Below are 16,704 nucleotides of genomic sequence, written 5' to 3'. Positions count from 1 at the left end.
CCATGCTATTTAAGACTCTCAAAATAATCTAAGTGAAGCATGAGAGTTCATCTATTTCTCAAAATAAAACTACCACCATGCTCTAAAAAGATATAAGTGAAGCACTAGAGCAAATGACAAACTACTCCGAAAGATATGAGTGAAGATCAATGAGTAGTCGAATAATTATGCAGCTATGTGAAGACTCTGTAACATTTAATAATTTCAGATCTTGGTATTTTATTCAAACAGCAAGCAAAGCAAAATAAAATGAAATGACACTCCAAGCAAAACACATATCATGTGGTGAATAAAAATATAGCTCCAATTAAAGTTACCGATGAACGAAGACGAAAGAGGGGATGCCTTCCGGGGCATCCCCAAGCTTAGGCTCTTGGCTATCCTTGAATATTACCTTGGGGTGCCTTTGGAATCCCCAAGCTTAGGCTCTTTCCACTCCTTATTCCATATTCCATCGAATCCTTACCCAAAACTTGAAAACTTCACAACACAAAACTTAACAGAAAACTCGTAAGCTCCGTTAGTATAAGAAAATAAATCACCACATCAAGTTACTGTAATGAACTCATTATTTATTTATATTGGTGTTAAACCTACTGTATTCCAACTTCTCTATGGTTTATAAACTATTTTACTAGCCATAGATTCATCAAAATAAGTAAACAACACATGAAAAACAGAATCTGTCAAAAACAGAACAGTCTGTAGTAATCTGGATCAAACGTATACTTCTGGAACTCATAAAATTCTCAAATAAATTTCTGGACCTGAGTAATTTATCTATTAATCATATTCAAAAATAATTAACTCAATAGCACTCTCCAATAAAAATGTCAGCAATTCTCGTGAGCGCTAAAGTTTCTGTTTTTTACAGCATGATCAACAAGACTTCCCCCAAGTCTTCCCAAAGGTTCTACTTGGCACAAACACTAATTAAAAGCATAAAACCACATCTAAGCAGAGGCTAGATTAATTATTTATTACTAAACAGGAACAAAAAGCAAGTAATAAAAAGAAAGTTGGGTTGCCTCCCAACATGCGCTATCGTTTAACGCCTCTAGCTAGGCATGATGATTTCAACGATGCTCACATAAAAGATAAGAATTGTAACATAAAGAGAGCATCATGAAGAATATTACTAGCACATTTAAGTCTAACCCACTTCCTATGCATAGGGATTTTTTGAGCAAACAACTTATGGGAATAAGAATCAACTGGCATAGGAAGATAAAACAAGCATAACTTAAAAATTTTAAGCACATAGAGAGGAAACTTGATATTATTGCAATTCCTACAAGCATATATTCCTCCCTCATAATAATTTTCAGTAGCATCATGAATGAATTCAACAATATAACCAGCACCTAAAGCATTCTTTTCATGATCTACAAGCATAGAAAATTTACTACTCTCCACATAAGCAAAATTCTTCTCATTCGGGATAGTGGGAGTATCATAAGAGACCTGAATACTACAAATTGTTTCCACATTAAAAGAGTAATGTTCAGAAAAGGGGTAATCATAATCATTACAAGGTTTATAAATATAATCACTACTTTTTATAGCATAAGTATCATCACAATAATCATCATAAGTAGGAGGCATGCTATCATCATTATAAATATGCATATCAAAACTTGGGAGACTAAACATATCATCTTCATTAAACATAGCTTCCCCAAGCTTGGGACAAACATTAATTGCAGCAAATATATTCTCAAAAACATCATCTTCATAAAACATAGCATCCCCAAGCTTGGACCTTTTCATATCATAAGCATAATCACTCTCATCATTAATAGTATGGATAGCACCAATAGTATAGCAATTATCATATTCTTCCAAGCAAGTGCCAAAAAGATTTTCAAGATCATAAGAAGTATCATTATCTTCCATAATTATATTTTCATGAGGCACAATCGTAATAGGAGCAGCATTATTTGGGAGAGATATCTTTTTAACTCTCTTCCTTTTTCTTTTCTTCTTCATCACCACATCATGTGTGGGTTCAATCCTCTTTTCGGAGCTCCTTATTAATGAGATTGGTTGAATAGGAGGCTCCTCCTCGTTACCTGATTCATTATAAGAAATAATAGGAGGATATTGGGAAGTCTCTTCCCTTTCATTAGTATTCTCTTCATCTTCTATTTGTTTTCTTTTCTTTATGTAGTTGGCAATATAAGGATTTTGAATACAATTCACCGCACAATACATATAAATTTCCTCTAGATCAAAGCGAAGAAGTTTGTAACGGGCAAATTCTGGAAGATGATTAGTTAAACGTTTCATTTCTTCATAACCCATAAGCAAACTGAGTTCATTATAATGTGCAAGGGAAATCAAGTCATCACAATTTTTGAAAACGATTAGATCATGAAACAATTTGCATCGGATAGCTAAATGACCACTTTCATTGCAAAGTCCACAAGTATGGCTAAGAAAATTTAAATTTTCAGCACAATCATCTAGCCTTTCTTGCAACAATTTAGTTTCTAAATACTTATGCCTCTTGCAATATCTATCTTCCCTATTTGGTGTGTACTTACAAACCCAATGCACTCCACAAAAATTGACATGTTTATAGGAGACATTTTCATCATAACTAGTGCAATCATCATTAGTATCATGGATATTCAAAGAACTCGTACTAACAACATTGCAATCATGCTCATCATTCAAATATTTAGTGCCAAACATTTTACAGATTTCATCTTCTAGCACTTGAGCACAATTATCCTTTCCATCATACTCACGAAAGATATTAAAAAGGTGAAGCGTATGAGACAAACTCAATTCCATTTTTTATAGTTTTCTTTTATAAACTAAACTAGTGATAAAACAAGAAACTAAAAGACCCGATTCCAAAATCTAAAGATATACCTTCAAGCGCTAACCTCCCCGGCAACGGCACCAGAAAAGATCTTGATGTCTACTACACAACCTTCTTCTTGTAGACATTGTTGGGCCTCCAAGTGGAGAGGTTTGTAGGACAGTAGCAAATTTCCCTCAAGTGGATGACCTAAGGTTTATCAATCCGTAGGAGGTGTAGGATGAAGATGGTCTCTCTCAAGCAACCCTGCAACCAAATAACAAAGAGTCTCCTGTGTCCCCAACACACCCAATACAATGGTAAATTGTATAGGTGCACTAGTTCGGCGAAGAGATGGTGATACAAGTGGTATATGGATAGTAGATAAAGGTTTCTCTAATATGAAAATATAAAAACAGCAAGGTAACTAATGATAAAAGTGAGCGTAAACGGTATTGCAATGATATGAAACAAGGCCTAGGGTTCATACTTTCACTAGTGCAAGTCCTTTCAACAATAATAACATAATTGGATCACATAACTATCCCTCAACATGCAACAAAGAGTCACTCCAAAGTCACTAATAGCGGAGAACAAACGAAGAGATTATGGTAGGGTACGAAACCACCTCAAAGTTATTCTTTCGAATCAATCCATTGGGCTATTCCTGTAAGTGTCACAAACAGCCCTAGAGTTCGTACTAGAATAACACCTTAAGACACAAATCAACCAAAACCCTAATGTCACCTAGATACTCCAATGTCACCTCAAGTACCCATGGGTATGATTATACGATATGCATCACACAATCTCAGATTCATCTATTCAACCAACACATAGAACCTCAAAGAGTGCCCCAAAGTTTCTACCGGAGAATCACGACGAAAACATGCGCCAACCCCTATGCATAGGTTCATGGCCGGAACCCGCAAGTTGATCACCAAAACATACATCAAGTGAATCACGTGGTATCCCATTGTCACCACAGATACGCACGGCAAGACATACATCAAGTGTTCTCAAATATTTAAAGACTCAATCCGATAAGACAACTTCAAAGGGGAAACTCAATCCATTACAAGAGAGTAGAGGGGGGAAGAAACGTCATAGGATCCAAATATAATAGCAAAGCTCACGATACATCAAGATTGTATCACCTCAAGAACACGAGATAGAGAGATTAAACACATAGCTAATGGTACATACCCTTAGCCCCGAGGGAGAACTACTCCCTCCTCGTCATGGAGAGCACTGGGATGATGAAGATGGCCACCGGAGAAGGATTCCACCTCCGGCAGGGTGCCGAAACGGGTCTAGATTGGCTTTCGGTGGCTACGGAGGCTTCTAGCGGCGGAACTCCCGATCTATTGTGTTCTTCGGAAGTTTTAGGGTATATGGAGATATATAGGCGGAAGAAGTATGTCAGGGGGGGCATGAGGGTGGAGGGCGCTCCCTAGGGGGGTGGGCGCGCCCCCCTACCTCGTGGCCTCCTCGAAGGTCCCCTGACGTGCACTCCAAGTCTCATGGGCTTCTTTCCTTCCAAAAATGAGTTCCATGAAGTTTCAGGTTAATTGGACTCCGTTTGATTTTCCTTTTCTTTGAATCCCTAAAACAAGGTAAAAACAGAAACTAGCACTGGGCTCTGGGTTAATAGGTTAGTCCCAAAAATGATATAAAAGTGTATAATAAAGCCCATAAACATCCAAAACAGTAGATAATATAGCATGGAGCAATCAAAAATTATAGATACATTGGAGACGTATCAGCCGGTAATTGGATTGACCCGGTTGGAAGCCTCATAAAGGAAGGATGAAAGATGCCGGCTCGAAGATCTATGTTTCACTTAATCCTTTACAATTCGCCCTTGTCTTATTTTCAAGATGGAGCTTAAGCTAGATAAATCAAAGTTAAACTGAGAGCTAATGTTGGGGATGTTCCCCATGATCAAAACCTGGCAAGTGTCTTCACCCGACCAGAAGCACGGAGGCTTCATGGGTCACAACTTTCCGTGGGTCATGGAGGAGAGGAGAGGGCGCGAAGGCCTAGGAATACATTTGCCAAAGGCCGACTCATAAGTGAGCCGGCTTGATGAGAAGGCCGAAATGGCAAGTTTCCTAACTTGGGAAACAAGACATAGAGGAATTAGAGTAGGATACGGGTTGACAGTACGACCCGAAATCTTCTGTAAACCTAGGGACTCAACCTGTTATATAGAGGGAAGCCCCTAGGACGAAAAAGACTAAGTTGCAATCTCTCGAAAGCTAGGTTAGTGAATCCGCATTCTTGTGATCAAGATCATCGTCAATATCAATCAAGAAGGAAGTAGGTATTTACGTCCACCATGAGGGGCCGAACCTGGGTAAACATGTGTCCTTCGTTCCCGATCAACCCCATTCAAGCAACCACCTAGTTGCGATGGCCTCCAGACTTAGTCTTTTCACGAGGACATCTGCCATGACAAAACCACGACAGATCTCCTGCCCAAGATCGTTCAAGTTTGGGTGTTGTTGTCTCCGACATCAAGTCTCTGGCTGTTATTTTTACCCAGTGTAATTTCTTACATGTCAAGCGTGGATTGAATGTAGTGGCACATAAATTAGCCCAGAGTTGTGAGCTAGCTGTAAACTGCTTTTATCATGGTCTGGCTCCGGATTGTATCCGAGACGAACTGTATTATGATGTTCCTTAATCAATGAAGTGTTGTCTTTCTTAAAAAAACTTCTTAAATATAAGGAGTTAAAAAAGTGTGGAGCTAACGAAAAACCCTTGACGTAACTCCTCAAACGAACTAGACCATGTTGACACACGAACACGTCACGTGTACCCTCGATGCCGAGGGTGATGCACCGCAGCTCACGTCGAAGGAGACCCGACCGACATCGCGATACGCAAGACAGTCGACAGGCGCTTTTGCAGACCCGAAAACCCCACACCCCCGGGAGGGACCCCGTCAGGGAGTGCGGCTGCTATGGGATGCCCTAGGTCGATTCGCTCACCCCTAGAGCCTCGGGATTCGTAGCTCTCAGACACGAAGAACGGCGAAGAACGAGATAGAAAAACGGCAGAGAGATAAAATGTAGATGAAAAAGTAGTATGTTGATTTGTTCGATTGTGTGTTGTTCAATCGACCATCACCCCCAACATATATAAGAGGCGGCTGGACATCCCATACAAGCAAAGGATTCACCTAGGCTTTCCTTACAAAAAATTACATCAATTCACGTCCTAGAGTCCTAGTTCTATTCCAACTTGGATTCAGTCTGAATCTGGCCCAATTTCTGCCTTCCTCCTTGCGCGGGCCGCTGAGCTTGCATATGACCTCCGATCAAGACGGCCCAAATATGAAACTTGTGCACCTCGATGAGACGAACAATCCTTATGTTGATCACTTTTCCAAATAAGACCATCTTGAATATTCTACGAAGCCATCTTTAATATCCAGTCGGACTCAGTCATGTAACAGACTGGATTGTCCGAGTCTCGTAGTGAATTTAGAGGCCGTATACTATCTCATATGATAATGACTCCAAAACCAAAGTTCACAGTTTTGACGATGCGCACAACTTCCGTGTTGATCACTTTTCCATCCGAGGTCATCTGGATTACCTTTCGGGCACATCTTTAGTTTCACTCGGATCCGAGCTCATCCACTCGGATATTAGAGTTTTTCGTCCGACTGGACCTTTTCACTCGGATGTTAGAGTCTTTCAGTCGAAAGACAATCTTTCACTCGGATGACTATAATTTCACTCGGAAGACAATCTTTCACTCGGATGACTATATTTCGCTCGGAAGGCAATATCTTACTCGAACGTCAAGTTTTCATTCCGATGGTAATCGTTTCACTCGGAATAACTTCACTCGGATGATAATTTCACTCGGATTACTATATTTTCACTCGGAAGCCAATCTTTTACTTGATCGATAAGTTTTTCACTCGACCTTTTACTCGATCGGTAGGTTTTCACTCGGATGGTAAACTTTTCACTCGGATTTCCCGACCAAAAACACAGCCTGATCTTGATTTGCCTCTCCAGGTTGCATACGACCTCGGATTGAGACAAATTTTATATGAAAAACTATCGGCTCGACGATAGAAAACTTTTTCGTGTTGAAGGTTTTTCGATTCAAGGCCGTCTTGATGGCCGAATTACACGCGCAACCTATCAGACAAGTGTCTGGCACCTCGCGCCATATTTCCGTTGAGGTTCGGTCTGCAGTGTATTGCCTCTAACTTTTGCATATGAACTCGGATTGAGATGATTTATATATCAAAATCGATTGCCTCGACGAGACGAAGACAATTCCTTAAGAGTTCTCCTTCATCCGAGGTCATCTTGAAGACGTGATTGGCCAAAAACCACTTGGAATATTGAATTATGCCACTCGGAGTAAAGTTTCGGTCCGTAAGATAAAGTCGAATGAATATAAATTAAACATCAAAGTGGTTCCACTCGGCGACGTGAATATTTTCATGCTGAAAACCCGTTCACTCGAGACCATCTTCATTGCAATCTGTATCTTGCCAAAATCAGGTGTCAACACATGCCCCCCTGTTTTTCGGCAAAGCTTGCACGCCGAAAAATAATATGCATAGTGTTTGTTCTAAGGACGATATCAACACTCCATCGGCCATTTATTTTTCTCAGGGCGATAATTATGTATCGGCCATGTTTGTGCTAAGGGCGATAATCGTATATCGGCCATTGCCTACTTAGGCTTCCTGCCACACACTCGGGTGGTACTTCTTCAAATATTTGCCATTGAGAGCTCGAGGTAACAATGCCCCTTGTATTGATTCCACCAAATATGAATTTCCGGGAACAACTCTTATAATTCTAAAAGGACCTTCCCAACTTGGAGACCACTTCCCGAATTTTCTATCTCTTGAACCAATCGGCAGAATCACTTTCCAGACGAGATCACCAACTTGAAAATTCTTCAACTTAACTTTCTTATTGTAAGCTCTTGCAACCCTCAATTGTCTCTCTCTATGGACTTCAAAGCAACCAAACATTTATCGGCAGCCTCATCAATATTGTCCATCATCAAGTTATAAAAGTCTACTGTCGATAAATCATTTTGTTTGGCTATTCTCAAAGCATTCAAATTTACTTCCACTGGTAAAACAGCCTCTTGACCATATACTAGCTCATATGGGGTCACCTTCGTAGCACCATGCCTTGAAATTCTATGTGCCCACAAAGTTTCAGACAACAACTCATGCCATCTCCTTGGATTAGCTTCAATCTTTTTCTTGATGAGTTTGATTAAAATTTTATTGCTAGACTCAGCTTGTCCATTAGCTTGGGCATAATATGGAGAGGAACTGAGCAACTTTATGTTATAAGATCCGGCAAACTCTCTGACTTGGTGTGACATGAAAGATGAACCTTGATCTATTGTTAACGTTTGAGGAATACCGAATCTATGAATAATGTGCTCTGTTATGAATTGAATTACCTCTGTATGTGTCATGTTCTTGAGAGGTACTGCTTCAGACCATTTAGTGAAATAATCAGTTGCCACCAATATGAACCGATGCCCCTTTGAGGAAGATGGATGAATTTTCCCAATAAAGTCTAAACCCCATTCTCTGAAAGGCCACGGCTTGATAATAGGATGCAACATAGCAGCAGGAGCCAATTGAATATCACCAAATTTTGGACAAGCTTCGCACCCTTTATAATATCTGAAGCAATCATTAATCATAGTCGGCCAATAAAACTCAGCACGTCGCAATAACCATTTCATCTTGGGAGCCGACTGGTGAGTGCCACAAATGCCTTCATGTACCTCTCCCATAGCAACTCTTGCCTGGTCCTCATCTAAACACTTTAGAAGAACATCATCGACTGTTCGGCGATAAAGACCATCATCTCTCATTGTATACTTGAAAGCCATACGCCGAACAGCCCTGTCCACCCTTTCACTCGGATTGCACAAGTAATCAACAATGGGCTTCCTCCCGTCGAGATTGTCACCTGCACTAGACTTTTTGTTAATGGCCTAATCAGTGGGTTCAGGTTCGGCCTCTCCCATATTGGCAAGACAAGACATCGGTCTTTGAGAGATATGAAACATGCCATGATCAACATGATATCCGGATGCTTGTTGTGCCAATTTATTTGCTTTCCAATTGTCATATCTAGATATATGAGCAATGCTAAAGCAATCCAAAGTAGAAATTATATCTAGAAATTTATCAAGATAAACATTAAGTGATTCGTCCAAACACTGAAATACTTTGGATATTTGCTGCACCACTAGTAACGAATCACCATAAGCCTCAATATGTGTAACACCTATAGCAAGTAACATCTCTAGGCCGAATAATAATGCTTCATATTTGGCTTGATTGTTTGTACAAAAATATTCTAAGCGGCATGAGGCTTCAAAAACAGCACTATGAGGAGATATGTAAACAATACCAACACCTTGGCCATTGGTACAAACTAAACCATCAAAATATAATCTCCATGGTACTATTGAGACAAGGTTTATATCAACATCATGCTTGTCATCAATCCGATGTTCAACAATAAAATTAGCAACGATTTGGCCTTTCATGGATTTTAGAGATTCATAGGCCAAATCATATTCAATCAAAGCATAAGCCCACTTGCCAATTCTACCACTAAGAATTGGTCTATGTAACATGTATTTAATGACATCGGTCTGACAAGCTGCTATGCAAGCACTCGGTACTAAATAACGTCTCAATTTTGTGCAAGCATAATATAAACATAGACATAATTTTTCAATAAATGTATACCTTGTCTCTGCGTCCAATAGGCAGTGGCTCAAATAAGTGATGGCATGCTCTTTTCCTTCGGTCTCTTGAGTTAGAACAGCACCAATAACTCCTTCCTCTGCTGCAATGTAAAGTCTGAAGGGTTCCCTATGCTTGGGTACTTTCATCACCGGAGGAGTGCACAAATAATTCTTGATAATATCAAATCCTTCTTGCTATTTTGCCCCCAAGTGAAATCAGCATCATTCTTTAACCGAAGGATAGGAGTAAATGCATCAACTTTCCCTGATAGATTAGTTATGAACCTTCTCAAATAATTGACCTTGCCAAGAAACTTTTGCATATCTCTCTTGCATGTTGGAGCCTCCACTTTATGTATGGCCTCTATCTTTTTGGGATCAATCTCTATGCCATCTTCATGAATAATAAAACCCAAAAACTTGCCAGCTGATACACCGAATGCACACTTTAAAGGATTCATCTTCAGTCCATACTTTTTCATTCTTTCGAAAGCTAAACGCAAATCGGCCAAGTGAGATTCAAAAGCATCCGATTTGACAACAATATCATCAATATAAACTTCAAGTATGACACCGAGTAAATCATGAAAAATTAAATTCATAGCCCTTTGATACGTGCCTCCAGCATTTTTTAATCCGAATGTCATCACTTTCCACTTGAATAAACCAAGGAAACCAGGACATTCGGAAAGCCGTTTTGTACATGTCCTCTTCGGCCATAAAAATTTGATTGTATCCGGCATTACCATCTAGAAAGCTAATAACCTTATGTCAAGAAGCATCATTAATAAGCATATCGGCTATTGGCATAGGATACTCATCTTTGGGTGTAGCCCTATTCAAATCTCTGAAATCAATGCACACCCTCAACTTGCTAGATCCTTTCTTCTCTACTGGGACAATGCTAGAAATCCACTCGGCATACCTGCAAGGTCGAATGAAATTAGCTTCAAGCAGTCGACCGATCTCTTCCTTGATCCAGTCATATGTTTTCGGATTAAATTTTCTGGCCGACTGTTTATAAGGTCTAAAACCGGCCTTTATAGGCAACCGATGTTCCACTAGCTCTCGGCTTAACCCTGGCATCTCATGATATTCCCATGCAAAGCAACAAACATATTCTTTCAATAGCTCAATTAACTTAGCCTTACAATCGGCCTTCAAATTTTTGTTTATAAATGTCGGTCGAGTGACTGAACCATCTCCAATATCTACCTCTTCTAACGGATCGGCTGATGTAAAACCTTGTCCAAGTTTATCCATGTCATCCAACTCCTCTATAGACTCATACATATCGTTCTCATTGGACCGATACTTTACAAGACGTTTTTGTAACCACTCGGGATTAGGATCCATTTAAACATATCATACCTTGGAGCCGATTGCATTCACTCGACTTTAAAGAGACGGGCACAAAACCATTCTTGGTCGCGCTAAGAAAATCAAATTCTGATAAGTCACGTCCCGTCAAGCAAGTAGCATTGGGATGTTGCCAATCCACCGATGCATCGGCCAAAGCAACACAGGCCGAGTTATCCGCATGAATAACTTCCACTTCATCATCAACCCACTGAATCAAAAACTGGTGCATAGTGGATGGCACGCACTAGTTTGCATGAACCCAATCGTGGCCTAGTATGACGTTGTAGTTACCTTGCACCTCAGCGACAAAGAATGCAGTAGCCAAAGTTTTGCTTCCGACTGTAAGCTCCACATACATCACACCTTTGGCTTCAGTTTTCTCTTTGACTTCAAATCCGTTGAGCACCATATTGGTCTTGATCAATTCTTCATCAGGCAAACCCAATTTCTTGAAGACCGAATAGGGCATAAGATTTACCACAGCACCACCATCAACAAGCATCCGAGTGAGCGGCGACCCATTGATATGACCTCTGAGATATAATGGATTAAGATGCGTTACTGGTTCTTTTGGCTTCTCGAATATTGTGTTTTAGGGCCAAAATCCAGCTGAGCCACCTCCCCTTCTTCATCTACAGCACGAAACTCAGCAGGTAAGTAATACACCATATTGATATCCATACCTTCATGAACCGGCGTAGAATCATAGTCCAACATATCAGCCTCCTCCTCGAGTGCATCCACAGATTCTGAAATTTGTCCGAGTGAAGGAGAAGTAAGAAGAGTCGCAGACAATGTCATATATGTTGCATTGTCCTCCTTTGGTGATGTAGGTATTGCTGTGATAGATGTAGAAGTTGATGTATCTTGTATTTGTTTAGGCCTCCACACTTGTTTTGGTGGAACCATGGGTCGAGTGTCATTGAACAACTTATCCTTTTGTTTCTCGGCCTCCTGTTCTACCATCTCTTGACTCCTTAACCTCTGTAGTTTCCTCTTTTGTGTCTTTGTTAGCCCTGGAGGACACCACTTTGGATGAGTGTATTTAGGATCTCTCGTTTTTACCTGGTTGGTGCTTGCCTCATGGTCATTAGCCGAGTGCTTTGGCGTGATAGCAAGTATCGGCTCAGTCGGATTGCTATGCACAATCGGCTGCTGTATGGCGAATGTTTCGGTGCCCAAGATAAGTGACTCGACATCCATTTTCTCCTTGCCTTTTCCCGACTCAACTGCTGCAACACTTGGTGATTTAACACGCCATTCTTTTCGACTTTCCAGATGCATGAAATTTCCACTCGGGCGCACCTTTTTACTCTGATGGAATCCACTCGGATGGATATCACTCGGATGGAGTTCAGTCGGATGGAATCTACTCGGACACATTTTTCACTCGGATAGCTTCCACCTGGGTGCATTCTTACACTCGGATAATTTCCATCCGGTCGCATGTTTTGACCAGCCGACCGATAGTTACCGATGTTCAGTCGGCCATTATATGAGTATTCAAGTCGACCCCAAACAGTTTGCCTTTGCTCTTCTGGAAACAACACCTTTGGTCCACTCAGTTTCATATACTGACTGAACATATCATCTGATGGTGACCTTGGTCGCTTCAAGTATGATGGCCGGTTAGAGCTGGGACCAACCAACTGATTAGCATATTTGGATAGCAACATATCAAAAGTTGGCTTGATCCGCTTGCGTTGCACTTTAGCTTCATTCCTCTTCCACTTGCCAACTTCTGGACTCTTGGGTTTGACAAATTTAACTCGAGTATTTTCTTGCACTTGCGGTTGCCCCCCGAGTGTAGGATTCTTGATGGTGATTTTGATTACTTCCTTGCCATCGGGCTGCTTATCAAGCACAACATGTCTCCCCAAGACCGTGCTGCCTTCCTTGTCTTTCCTGGGCTCACCAATAATGATATTAGCTTTATTAGCAGATTCGGCTACCTCAGGCCGAATGAGTAGCTTCTTCCCCTCCAAATCCATGGTATTCATTGGAAAAGGTTGTTTATCAACTTGCATCTCAGAAAAGTTCAATCGTCCGTCATTAATGGCCGATTGTATCTGTCATCGAAAAACATTGCAATCGTTAGTAGCATGAGAAAAAGAATTATGATACATGCAATAAGAACGCCGTTTTAGCTCTTCAAACGGCGGTAAAGTATGAGATATTCTAATAATCTTAGCCTGCAGCAAAGCATCAAATATTATATCACATTTAGCAATGTTAAAAGTAAACTACATCTCTTCATCATGATTCTTATGAATCGGTTTCAGATCATTGCAAGTAAAGGGTTTGGCCTTAGATTGCCAAACAAATTCAGTAGCAAAAACATCACCCTCATCGTCCGAGTGATCACTATCATATTCCACCATATTCATCTTTGGACGATCGGCTTTGTATCTATGCACTTCTTTGAGATCTTTGCTTCGGCTTTCCTGAGCCAAAGCCCTTTGTAAGACTTGGTTGATATTTAAGAACTCATAACCTTCTAGCTTTTCTCTAATGGGAGTTCTCAAACCACTCAGCACTAGGTCTGCCAAGTCTCTCTCGGTTATCACCAAACTAAAACACCGGTTTTTTGTTTCTCTGAATCTCTTGACGTAATCGGAGACCGATTCATCATGCTTCTGTTTAACCGATGTTAGATGTGATAACTTGAGTTCATTGTCGCCGCTATAAAAGTGATCATGAAATTTCTGCTCTAGCTGCGACCAAACCAGAATGGAACCATGTGGTAAAGAAGGAAACCATGAAAATGCAGTACCAGTTAAAAATAAAGGAAACAAACGCACTTTCAACTCATTTAGTGAGCCTGCTTCACCTAGTTGTGCTAAGTATTGACTAACATGCTCCCATGTGGTTTTTGTGCCCTCTCCATTGAACTTAACAAAATCTGGAATCTTATATCCCGGAGGGCACTGGATGGCATCAAAGTACTCGGGGTACGGCTTTTGGTAAATCCGATTCCGAGGTAACTCAACTCCAAAATTCTCTCTAAGCATCTTAGCCATCTCCTCTCTAAGATTAGCTAGACCATCATCCGTAGTGGACGATGAAGCTTGTGGCAGTGACATAGGAAGAGTATGGTTACTAGCTGTAGGTAGGAATTGTGGCATGTATGTCGACCCATAATTTGGTAGTGGTCGAGTGGTTGTAGCTGTAGGCAGAGTTTGGTTCGGCGTTGCTACCGAACCTGTCATGCTCATAATAGGATTAATGGGTGTAGTCACAATCTGATTTGTTTGGGTAGGATAATAAGTCATCAGTACGGGAGGTGCCGATGCAATAGGTAAAGCCAGATTAGGGTTTTGCACACTAGCAGCTACACCATTATTACCACTAGACGATTGAGATATATTCTTCTGAGCATTAGTATTTTCTATAAAAGTTTGATAGACTAGATTTTTACCATCAGCAATACGACTTTCAATCTCAGCCCACTGCTCAGGAGAAAAGGCAGTGCTTACAGAGGGTTTAACCTGTCCAGTTTGAAGAGGAGGAAACTTAATTTCTTCAATCGGAGTGATGTTGCCTTGGCGATCTTTCTTAAATTTTGCAAGGAACTCCTGCAGGTCCTTCTCCTCGCGCGCCTTCTTGTACTCCTCATAGACTTGGCGATGATTGGCCGATATCTCATCAAGACTGGGCTTAATGATGTTATCGGCGTCTACCTCAGATGGCTTGGGAAGATCGGACATGGTGGATGATGATGATTGATCTTCGATCCCCAGCGGAGTCGCCAAAAAGTGTGTTGACACATGAACATGTCACGTGTACCCTCGACGCCGGGGGTGATGCACCGCAGCTCACGTCGAAGGAGACCCGACCGACAGCGCGATACGCAAGACAGTCGACAGGCGCTTTTGCAGACCCGAAAACCCCACACCCCCGGGAGGGACCCCGTTAGGGAGTGCGGCGGCTATGGGCTGCCCTAGGTCGATTCGCTCGCCCCTAGAGCCTCGGGATTCGCAGCTCTCAAACACGAAGAACGGCGAAGAACGAGCTAGAAAAACGGTGGAGAGATAAAACGTAGATGAAAAAGTAGTATGTTGATTTGTTCGATTGTGTGTTGTTCAATCGGCCATCACCCCCAACATATATAAGAGGCAGCTGGACATCCCATACAAGCAAAGGATTCATCTAGGCTTTCCTTACAAAAAATTACATCAATTCACGTCCTAGAGTCCTAGTTCTATTCCAACTCGGATTCAGTCTGAATTTGGCCCAACTTCTGTCTTCCTCCTTGCGCGGGCCGCTGAGCTTGCATATGACCTCCGATCAAGACGGCCCAAATATGAAACTTGTGCGCCTCGACGAGACGAACAATCCTTATGTTGAACAATTTTCCAAATAAGACCATCTTGAATATTCTACGAAGCCATCTTTAATATCAAGTCGGACTCAGTCATGTAACGGACTGGATTGTCCGAGTCTCATAGTGAACTTAGAGGCCGTATACTATCTCATATGATAATGACTCCAAAACCAAAGTTCACCGTTTTGACGATGCGAACAACTTCCGTGTTGATCACTTTTCCATCCGAGGTCATCTGGATTACCTTTCGGGCACATCTTTAGTTTCACTCGGATCCGAGCTCATCCACTCGGATATTGAGTTTTTCGTCCGACTGGACCTTTTCACTCGGATGTTAGAGTCTTTCACTCGGAAGACAATCTTTCACTCAGATGACTATAATTTCACTCGGAAGACAATCTTTCACTCGGATGACTATATTTCGCTCGGAAGGCAATATCTTACTCGAACGTCAAGTTTTCATTCCGATGGTAATCTTTTCACTCGGAATAACTTCACTCGGATGATAATTTCACTCGGATTACTATATTTTCACTCGGAAGTCAATCTTTTACTCGATCAATAAGTTTTTCACTCGACCTTTTACTCGATCGGTAGGTTTTCACTCGGATGGTAAACTTTTCACTCGGATTTCCCGACTGAAAACACAGCCTGATCTTGATTTGCCTCTCCAGGTTGCATACGACCTCGGATTGAGACAAATTTTATATGAAAAACGATCGGCTCGACGAGACAAAACTTTTTTGTGTTGAAGGTTTTTCGATTCAAGGCCGTCTTGATGGCCGAATTACTCGCGCAACCTATCAGACAAGTGTCTGGCACCTCGCGCCATATTTCCGTTGAGGTTCAGTCTGCAGTGTATTGCCTCTAACTTTTGCATATGAACTCGGATTGAGATGATTTATATATCAAAGTCGATTGCCTCGACGAGACAAAGACAATTCCTTAAGAGTGCTCCTTCATCCGAGGTCATCTTGAAGACGTGATTGGCCAAAAAACACTTGGAACATTGAATTATGCCACTCGGAGTAAAGTTTCAGTCTGTAAGATAAAGTCGAATGAATATAACCGAAACATCAAAGTGGTTCCACTCGGCGACGTGAATCTTTTCATGCTGAAACCCGTTCACTCGAGACCATCTTCATTGCAATCTGTATCTTGCCAAAATCAGGTGTCAACAGACCATACATGGAAATCTCTCTCCCTCTTCTTCGTTCTCTCATCTTCTTCCTTCTGCACGGCCAACTACGACTTCTCGCCACTAGAGTATGTCCATGAGCTATCTAGGACCTATAATAGATGCTCCGCAAAAGTAATTTGATGGAAGATCATTGTATACAATGTAAGCCTGCGACAACGTAGTTGAGAAAGTAGGCGAAATTCGTCATCCACAGGTCATGGCCTGGGCGTTTCTTCATCTGAAGGGTTCTTCCCC

This window comes from Triticum aestivum, chromosome 1A (genome assembly GCF_018294505.1).
Source record: "Triticum aestivum cultivar Chinese Spring chromosome 1A, IWGSC CS RefSeq v2.1, whole genome shotgun sequence".
In the NCBI taxonomy this organism is placed as follows: domain Eukaryota; kingdom Viridiplantae; phylum Streptophyta; class Magnoliopsida; order Poales; family Poaceae; genus Triticum; species Triticum aestivum.
The sequence above is the reverse complement of the archived record's forward strand: the minus strand, read 5'-3'. Positions refer to the sequence as shown.